Source organism: Periplaneta americana, chromosome 12 (genome assembly GCF_040183065.1).
Source record: "Periplaneta americana isolate PAMFEO1 chromosome 12, P.americana_PAMFEO1_priV1, whole genome shotgun sequence".
NCBI classification, from domain to species: domain Eukaryota; kingdom Metazoa; phylum Arthropoda; class Insecta; order Blattodea; family Blattidae; genus Periplaneta; species Periplaneta americana.
In genome coordinates, this window is record NC_091128.1 from 66535474 (window position 1) to 66545578 (window position 10105).

Consider the following 10105-nt stretch of genomic DNA (forward strand, 5'->3'; position numbering starts at 1 on the left):
GGACAGATACTTGGGGTGTACTGTAAGCAGTAACATGAGCTGCTGCCAAGAAGTCAAAAGGAGCATAGCAATGGCAAAGGAAGCTTTTAATAGAAAAAGGAGCATCTGCGGACCTCGAAAAAGAACTAAGGAAGAGACTAGTGATGTACTATGTATGGAATGTGGCATAGTATGGGGCTGAAACATGGACATTACGACGAAGTGAAGAGAAGCGAATAGAAGCATTTGAAATGTGGATATGGAGAAGCATGGAACGTGTAAAGTGGACAGACAATAAGAAATGAAGCTATATTGGAAAGAGTGGGTGAAGAAAGGATGATGCTGAAACTGATCAGAAAGAAAAAAAGGGATTGTCTGGGTCACTGGTTGAGAAGAAACTGCCTAGTGAAGGGAATCGGGAACAGGAGAAGAGTTCGGGGCAGAAGAAGATATCAGACGGTAGACGACATTAAAATATATGGATCATATGAGGAGACAAAGAAGAAGGCAGAAAATATAAAATATTGGAGAATGCTGGGTTTGCAGTGAAAGACCTGCTCTTGGGCAGAACACTATGAATGAATGTATGTGAAGCAGTCGTCTTTGTTTTATGTATAGCTACAAACAATAATGAATTCAGGGGGTGGCCCGGGGGGAATGTCTCCCCGGAGATTTCAGACTTTTTAAACTTGAAAATATAATTTACACATTATTATATTTCAATTCGATGTGACTTTTCAGTACCGTTAACTAAAATAAATTTTGTTATGTAGATTTTCAGGTAGTGTTAATTGTTTCCTTAAAGGCTGTTTTTTTAAGGAAAGGGTTTTAGGAAAAGCTAGTTGGTGACACAATTCGCATAGCCGAGTCTTCTGGCCACTTAGAAGTCTGGTGTGCTATGTGCTTATTGGCATAGTTTTCAGTATTAATTATGTTTACCAAATATTATATATCTGTTTACTAAAATTATTATAGCACATACAGTACTACGCGTTCCATGATACATAACCGCTGCTGAGCGCTGATGTCGCCACTGTCGTATACAAAACATCATTACGGGAGCATTGAGGAGATCAAAGCATTCGTGGAGGGGTATGACGCACTCTGATAGTTCGTGGAATAAACACCGGTCAATTTACAAGGGACGGATAGTAAATATAAATATTTCAGTGCATAATGGCAGAACAAGAGACATTGTTTACTTTTCTTAGAAAGAAAAAAAGTTTTTAGGGGGTCAATCGGAAATGCTTCCATTGCATTTAACGAAGAAAATTCTCAATTGACTTTAAGTGAAAGTGAAATCTGTGAACCGGTAATTCCATCTATGTTACCTTCATCCAGTGGTGTTAGTGGTGAGTCAATGAATAAAATGGTTGAACGCGAAAACAATATAAAAAACGATGGGAAACTGAATATGTAGATTGTATTTCGATTATACTCGGGGCGATGTATTTTGTAAACTGTGTGAAATGTATTTAAAATGATCTCGAAGCTCTTCAAAAAACAGGTGGGGTATTCATATCGTTTCTCTATAAAAACTTTAGAAAAGCTACTGGAAGACGCATTCGTCTAATTTAATAGGTTAGTAATTACTACTTGCACAAAATTTAGGTGATTTATGTAAAAAAAGACTCCGGCTTTATGTGACAATTTTAAGCAGGAAGAGAGTCACCTATTCAGATTTACCACATTTTACATATTAATATTAACATTTTTTAAAATTAATATATATATATATATATATATATATATATTAACATTTAGTAATGTTCAAAACAAATATATAAATGAATGAAAACTCTATTTCTTTCACTGAACCCATTTTTCCTCCTTTTATAATATATTCTGCTTCTTTTGTCATTAAGAGTCGACGGTACCTCGGAAGGCGGTCGTCTATTAGTCTTTCTCGTTAGCTGCGATTTCTGGTATGTGACGTCACAAGCTTGCAGGTACTGTAGAATTAATCGGAATCAGTCAGTAACAAGTGCTTCCCGACTTCATTTGTTCACGTGTGAGTGTTTCAATACATTGGATAGGTAAAACTAACATATACTATATGTGTAAGATAAATGGAAGGAGAGAGAGTAAAAAGACGAGTACTGTACATGCGGGCGCGGGAAATAATGTTTAAGATGTATAATTATTTTAAGAATATTGACGAGAAGTCCGGAGAGCCTAATTAGTCAAATCCACTCTCCTCATCTCTACGCTGGGGCCTCCTGGAATCTTTTAAGACGCAAAAGAGAGAGTGGTGTGCGGAAATGGACGGGAAGCTACTGCATTTATCTTTCTTAAGAAAAACTGCAAACATGGCAGCTAAGTGACAGCTGTGAGCAGTATGGGATGAAGATAAATGCAAATAAGATGAAGACCAATATCATAGGAAGAAAAATAAAGAAGCAAAACTTGAGAGTTCTAAATGAGACAGTAGAGCAAGTGGACAGCTTCACACACTTGGGGTGTGCTATAAGCAGTAACATGAGCTCTGCTGGCAAGAAGTTGAAAGGAGGATAGCAATGGCAAAAGAAGCTTTTAATAGAAAAGGAACATTTTCTGCGGACCTCTGGAAAAAGAACTAAGGAAGAGATTAGTGAAGTGCTTTGTATGGAGTGTGGCATTGTATGGGGGAGAAACATGGACATTACGACGAAGTGAAGAGAAGCGAATAGAAGCATTTGAAATGTGGATATGGAGAAGAATGAATGGAACGTATGAAGTGGACAGACAGAATAAGAAAGTAATCTCTGTTGGAAAGAGTGGGTGAAGAAAGAATGATGCTGAAAATGATCAGGAAGAGGAAAAGGAATTGGATGGATCACTGGCTGAGAAGAAACTGTCTACTGAAGGATGCACTGGAAGGAATGGTGAACGGGAGAAGAGTTCGGGACAGAAGAGGATATCAGGTGATAGACGGCATTAAGATACGAGGGGCATCCAGAAAGTAAGTTTCCCCATTTTTTCCCCTTGAAAGTAAACGTAATTAGCCGTGTCAATTGCGTATGCGTAACAGATCTATGACGTATCAATCATATGCCAGCCGGACAGGTCCCGCCTGCTGCCAGTAGCGTGGCAGCAGTGGTCCGAAATGGAAGCTCTTATTCCTTCTCTCGCCGCCTCGAGGTTCGGTCGGTGATAAAGTTCTTTAATGCACAAAGCATTGCGCCAATTGAAAATCATCGGCAGCTCTGTTAGGTCTATGGGCCGAACACACACACATACAAACACACACTTTCTCTCTCTCTCCCTCTCTCCCTCCCTCTCTCTTTCCCTCCCTCCCTCCCTCCCTCCCTCCCTCCCTCCCTCCCTCTCTCTCTCTCTCTCTCTCTCTCTCTCCGGTAAGCGTTTTGGCAACGACGAAGAGCTGAAGACGTCTGTCACACGCTGGTTCCATTCACAGGCGGCAGAGTTCTACGACAGAGGGATACAAAAGTTGATGCCACGATACAAGTGTCTCAATTCTGATGGTGGCTATGTTGAAAAATAGCTGAAACATTTCTGTACCTGCTGCCATTAATGTTTTCCTGAAAGTATGTGTTCTTTTTTTTTAAATAGGGAAACTTACTTTCTGGATGCGCCTCGTATTTGGATCATATGCGGAGACAAAGAGGAAGGCAGAAAATATGAAGGATTGGAGAATGCTGGGTTTGCAATGAAAAACCTACCCTTTGGCAGAACCCTATGAATGGATGAACGACGAGTATAAAACTGCCTGCCATCATGTTGCTAGCTGCGACGTTACCAACGAGCAAGAAACGACTGCATAAGTACGTGGTGTGGGTTTGCGAACCGTGGAAAGAATTGTTGTTAGTGAAGGAAACAGGGATTGTTTTAGTGCAAGGCTGGGCACTGGGAGCGATTCCATACTCTAAACGGCGACGCTTAATATTCATCCCTTACGGTATCAAAGTTGCGCGGTGTTCTGCGGGAAAGAAAGGAGTTGAAGAGAAGTTATACAGCTCCCCGATAAAGAGTAGAATCCGCTCTTGGTGCCCAGCCTTGTTTTAGTGTCTTGCCTACAGTAATCAACAGCTAAGGTCATTATTGTTTTTCGAGAATTTAAATTTTGTGCTTTGCTATTTGTATTGCAAGTGCGTGGAGTGCGATGTGGCAATGTTTTACGCTGCCTTGCTCTCTCTATCTATCTTTTTCAACGCAAAAGCTCTTCCCAGTTGCCATCGATTGTAGATAATATCTGCATTATTGTTTCTTTTGCTGTCGGCTCCACCTCCCTCCCCTTTGTATAATATAAATCTCCCAGGAGGAAATGATCTGAATTCAACACTGTAACGCAAATGATGAGCAATTATTTGTGAAACTGTTTACATACCGACAGCTGCCAATGCTGCAGGGCTGACACCACTGAGTGTGAGAACATGGGGCTCTTCTGTGAGAACTGACCTGTGTTGCGCAAAGTTCGATTATTCTTGGTGTTGGTTTGTAGCCTCCGGCACCTGCACCATGAGGACAAGAAATATAACTGAAAAATAATACTATAAAATTCAGAGGTTCATGTAAGTAGGGGGAGGGGGGCAAGTAACATTTGAAGGAAAAAAACAGAAGTTGAGGATCAGATTAAATTAGTTATTACAAGAGCCCGGATTTCCATGCACTATCAAATCTTAAAAAATGCATGCAGTCATGCACTATCATATGATGAAACATGCATAATGAAGTAAAAACAATAAAAATATGCACTATCAAAATTGAGTTCTACATTATGTTACAATTTTATTTTGAAAAAAAAAGTAGGCCTACTACAACTAATTTATCAAAATTTTCTTTACTTAAGCTCATCTGTTTCTCTGATGCACGCTCTTGAAAACACAAAATGATCTTTCTACGTCACAAGAAGTGACAGGTGCTTACTTAAGCGAAGGAATTTGAGGAAAAATGAAGTCGAATAATTATCCGCATGAACATGACCGCAGCAGGAATCGAACCCACGACCTTAAGATTTTGCAGTGTTACGTCTTTATTACAACAATCACAATAAACTACATCACCGTTCGTCTTTAGACATTCCTTTTCCTCAATCCATTTTGACACAAGCTCTCTTCTTGCAGTTCTAACAGAAATTATAGCAACATTTCACAATTCGGCACAAAAGTATACTAAATTGCAGTTTGCAAGCATGCTGCTTCTGTCTTTCTTTCTTTCCTTTTAATATTTTGACCTCCGGCTTGTAACGGGCGAGAGTTGGGGGTTGGAAATTCCCTTCAAATATTTATGACGATTTTATGAAAAGAATATATTTGATTGCAGAAGCATTATTACTAACATCCATGTAGATCTTGAAATTTTTTAATTTACCTCGCATCACGATTTAAGGCCAATGAAAACAAACCTCTTGAGCTCACTTAGCACTAAAAACGGGTATTTCCACCCCACAGCCTGTAAGCGTTGAGGCATACTGCCCACTAACTATCGGAGGGCCTCCTGGGGGATGTGATCCCACTCCTCCAGCAATGTTTCCTTCAACTCGTCAAGGTGTTGATGTCACGCCGTTGGACATTCCTTCCAAGCATGTCCCAGGCATGCTCAATAGAATTTATGTCGGGACTACGAGCTGACTAGTCTAGGGGTTCGTATCCCAACTTACTGTAGATACTGCACAACACAACGAGCGGTATGCAGACGGGCAATGAAAGATGTGAAGGACATCAGATGGTCCTCTATGATCTCTTCAATGTACTGAGCCGCTCCCAAACGGAGTCCTCGAGAGAAAGCAACGGACTAGTATATCTATCCTGGCCTTCTCCACACCCTTTCTCGTCCATCAGCAGACCTCGGGTTAAAGCGGCTCTCATCAGTGAAGAGGACAGAGGTCCACTGCTCTGGAGTCCATCCCTGGTACTGTCTGTCTTTTTGCAGTCGATTACTTGCCTGTACTACTGTATGGCGATCATGCTGAACTTGCAGGGTGAGATATCTGTCATCCCTGGCACTTGTGCTCCTCATACGGCCTGACTTTCGTCTCCTGACGTATGTTCCAAGTTCTCTTTAGTCTTGCATTGCACTGTGAATGCTACCGAGCGATGATCCGATGACCTGAGCCACATACGAAGACTGCGTTCATCCTCTACCAAAACAAATGCCCTTGCGACATCTTCACTGCTAAGAGGATGTTTTATTCACAACAGCACATGAATAATTGGCTAAAATGTTAGCGAATGGTTCAAAATGTTTTCTGATACCAATAGATTATCAATAAGGCTGCCATAAACCTTAAAAGCTTTTATTGCGCTACCCTCAATAAAATCATATAGCCTAGATTAGTACTGCGGAGATTAGGGTGCAATAAACTGCCCTAAACCTCACTTTCTTTTCACAAACAGTTCGAAGGGATGTTCACATTCTTAAGAATGTGAAGAGAATTCTTTCGTTCCTGCTTATATATAGAAAAAAATGTAATTTATTTTAAGTGTTCCACGTTTTTGCCGGTCAGTGTAAATGCACCAAAGCCAGAAGAAAGGACATAATATGCAATGTAAAAGTCTAAATTTTAGCTATTAAATCTAAAATCTTCAAAATACGCATTATGTATGAATTTACTCCCAAAAAAAAAGGCTAAACCATGCAAACAAGCACGGAAAAAGTACGGTTATTTGGAATCGATAGGTCATAAAACGAATGTTTGCGAAGTTTGAGAAGTGCAACAAGTTTATATAAAAACATGCATTTACATAGAAACCCGGACTCTAGTCATTAAATTCTACGAATTTACGGACGTTTGTCAAAGACATCTGAATACAGGCCTAGTGCAAATAAAAATAATAAATAACAATTTAGGAATGCATCTAGGCGTGTGATAAATTATACAGGTTGGTTCACGAAGCCTAAACCGCGCCTTAGGAATCAGTTCTGTAGATCACTTTGAGCAAAATATATCACATGAACATGGGTCCAATCATTAATATTATTATTATTTTTCATTTTATTTTTTTAATTTGTAAAAATACATACGTCGTACTATGAATCATAACTGTTACTTGTTTGAGTCTTGTGATCTACTCTAAAACTCCTGCAAGGAAAGAAACAACTTGTGACAGCTCGTGCTCCCAGGATCCTCTTCCCAATGGGAACTGTATTCGTCACTCGCCTTTTTTTAGTGCCAATGACGCACCACATACGAAATGCCGTGCGTTTTTTTTAAAGCGCTTCATGCCTTTGCTGCAGCAAAATGAGGGTCGAAAAAAAATGTAAGTAGGTCAACTGACTGCAAAATGGTGGACAATTAATATTGGCTTCTATTTCTGCCGTAATAAATTTAACCCTAAAAGAACCAAACCTGTTAAATAATTTCGACTTCCATGATAATGACATGGAATTATTATTACTAGACGATTTTGACAATAATAAACGTTGCAAAAGACCAAAACACACATTCCGCCATGATGGATCGTGCAGCAAACTCGTGAAGCGAAGTTTTGATTTGCTGCATGCTTGCTACAGCGACGGTGAAGCAAATGTAATAAAAGAACGGTCTTGCTGCGGCGCTTTACGTCTTGCTTTAAAAAAAACGCACGGATGGACACACACATTCCCTGACTTTGCTTCCGCTCTTACCTGTCTGCCCATCGCTCGCCCTTCAGAAGATTGTCATCGGGATGAGAGGAGAGGGAAGGCTGTTTAGTTACTTCATCGCACTTTGGCTTCATACATTCCATGTGCCTTACTAGAAACGTCAGAAGCTGCATCTTTCTCCGCTTGTGGAGGATTGCTCTGTGACATGAAGTACAGAGAGAGATGTAGATGGTCATGTCTAGCAACAACAGCTGTCTATGTGTAAACCTAACGTCAGCATTTCATAATCTTACAGTGGAAGATGCCTATTTAAGAGATCAAGCAATGTATGTATTATCAATAGTTGGTTATAATGTTGTGCTGCACTAGAATTTTGTATGCCGAACGTAACGTGGCAACAACTCTTTATTGTTGTAGGTATTGCGCGATATGTATCTAGGCGCCTAGATCATATATGCAACAGATAGCTCATCCCTATGTTAAAGTCGGCAGAACTTTGAAGAGAACAACCGCCATGATTGCCACCCGTTCGCCGTAAACAAACACGAGATGACAGTACAGTCGCTAATACAATTCAAATGGGAATTATAACGTGACTCCTTATGAAATAACTAGATGGCAGCATAGTAAACCTGACAAAAGTGGTTACCGTCAAAGCCTATAAGGCCGAGCTATCTGGGTATATGTGATCTAGGCTAGGCGACATGATTAGGAAAATCGGGTTTCGGAATATAATATGTAGGCCTACATTCGGAAAAATCGCTTCGGAAAAACAGAAACGAAAAATTTGTTTTCGGAAAGTAGGAAAATTCGGAATAAATGCTATTCGGAATATGCGATTCGGAAAAAAGGGCCGCAAGGATTATCAATATTATGGGTTTTTCACTCATTTTTATGTACATTGTAGCATACAATAGCAGCTCACCTTGTGTATAGTCCGAATCAGCTTACTTCTTAGGTACCCTAAGTGTGAAACCTAACCATTTTTCCCCTATTTCTTCGTATGCTAGTGGATTATAGAGATTTTCTAGCTCTCAGGTTGAATTTTCTTTTACCAAATTCGTTTCGAATTTCGGGTACTGACAAATACTACAACTGAAAGTTATTTTCTGTTATGTTGGCAGCAATAATTACGGTTTGCAGTAAAGAAAACTGATGAAAATACAAGCACCTAAGCTTGTGAATGAATAATTAATTAATAATACCGGTATTAATATTAATATCAATACACAATTCAGTTGTGTTGTGTTGTGATTTCAATTCAACTCTTCATTCAGGTAAATGTAATTAAATAAGAAATAGCTTATAGGCCTACATAGTAAGAAACATGGACAGAAATATATTTCAAATTTTAATGAATTTCTTTTGTGTTTAGATTTTTATTACAATATTCAAGAGCGGTAGCAACTTCTCCAAGAAAGAAAGTAATTGTAAGTATTTTAAGTGGAGTATACATTTCAAAGTGGGATTTTTAGTAGGTTATTTTACGACGCTTTATGAACATCTTAGGTTATTTAGCGCCTGAATGAGATGAAAGTGATAATGCCGGTGAAATGAGTTCGGGATCCAGCACGAAAGTTACCCAGCATTTGCACATATTGGGGTGAGGAAAAACCCCGGAAGAAACCTCGACCTAAAATCTCAACCAGGTAACTTGCTCCGACCGGGAATCGAACCCGGGCCACTTGGTTTCGCGGCCAGACGTGCTAATTGTTGCTTCACAGGTGTCGACTTCAAAGTTGTATTCTGTTAACGAAATTCGTACTAATCATTTCACGTGATCAAACTACATTTTTAGGTTAAGTCTCATCAATCGTAAACTATTTAGTCAAAGCAATGAATTTCATGTTGCCAGACAAAATAAATGTTAATATTAAATCATACTAATCCTAATTACCAACATAATGTACGAGAAGTACAGGAGGAAAATATAGGCCTACTATTTCATAAATTGAAGGGGTCACCAGCAAAAGGTGCTATCTAACAAAATGTGGATTTGCATCGAGGTGAAATTCCACTTCCGATCCTGCTATAAATATAATTCAATCCGAACAGCAGATTCACATGTTGTTTCGGTTAATCCTTTCCGAAGAATTTTGCACACAAGAGCAGAAAATAGAATGAAAATTATAGCTGATATGGAATAATAGTCACCCGAAACAAAATACTGTTAGTATTACCCCTGGTCACATATACTATATCAGATTGGTCATTCCCATGTTATGAAATGGCAACATAAAATGGCAACAACCACCAGAACCACCGCCGTCGAAAACGCATTTTTTGGTAAAGACCGCTAGATGGAAGTACAATTGGTCCATGCAATTCCGTAAGGGTTATAACGTGACTTCTTTTGCAGTCGCTAGATGGTAGTGTAGTGAAATTGATAAAAGTGGTCGTCTTGAAAGTCCATTAGACTGATCATCTGATTATGTTGTCAGGGGCTTTACTTGCCTTGAACATGACGTCGTCTTCAATTGGTGGTTCGTACATGTACTTCGGTCTGCTGAGTGTTTCTAAGTATGGTTCAAGTTCTACTAGGGGACGAGTAGGCCGCTCCTGAAATTTAAAATATTTCATTATTTTGTGTTCCAAATGTCGA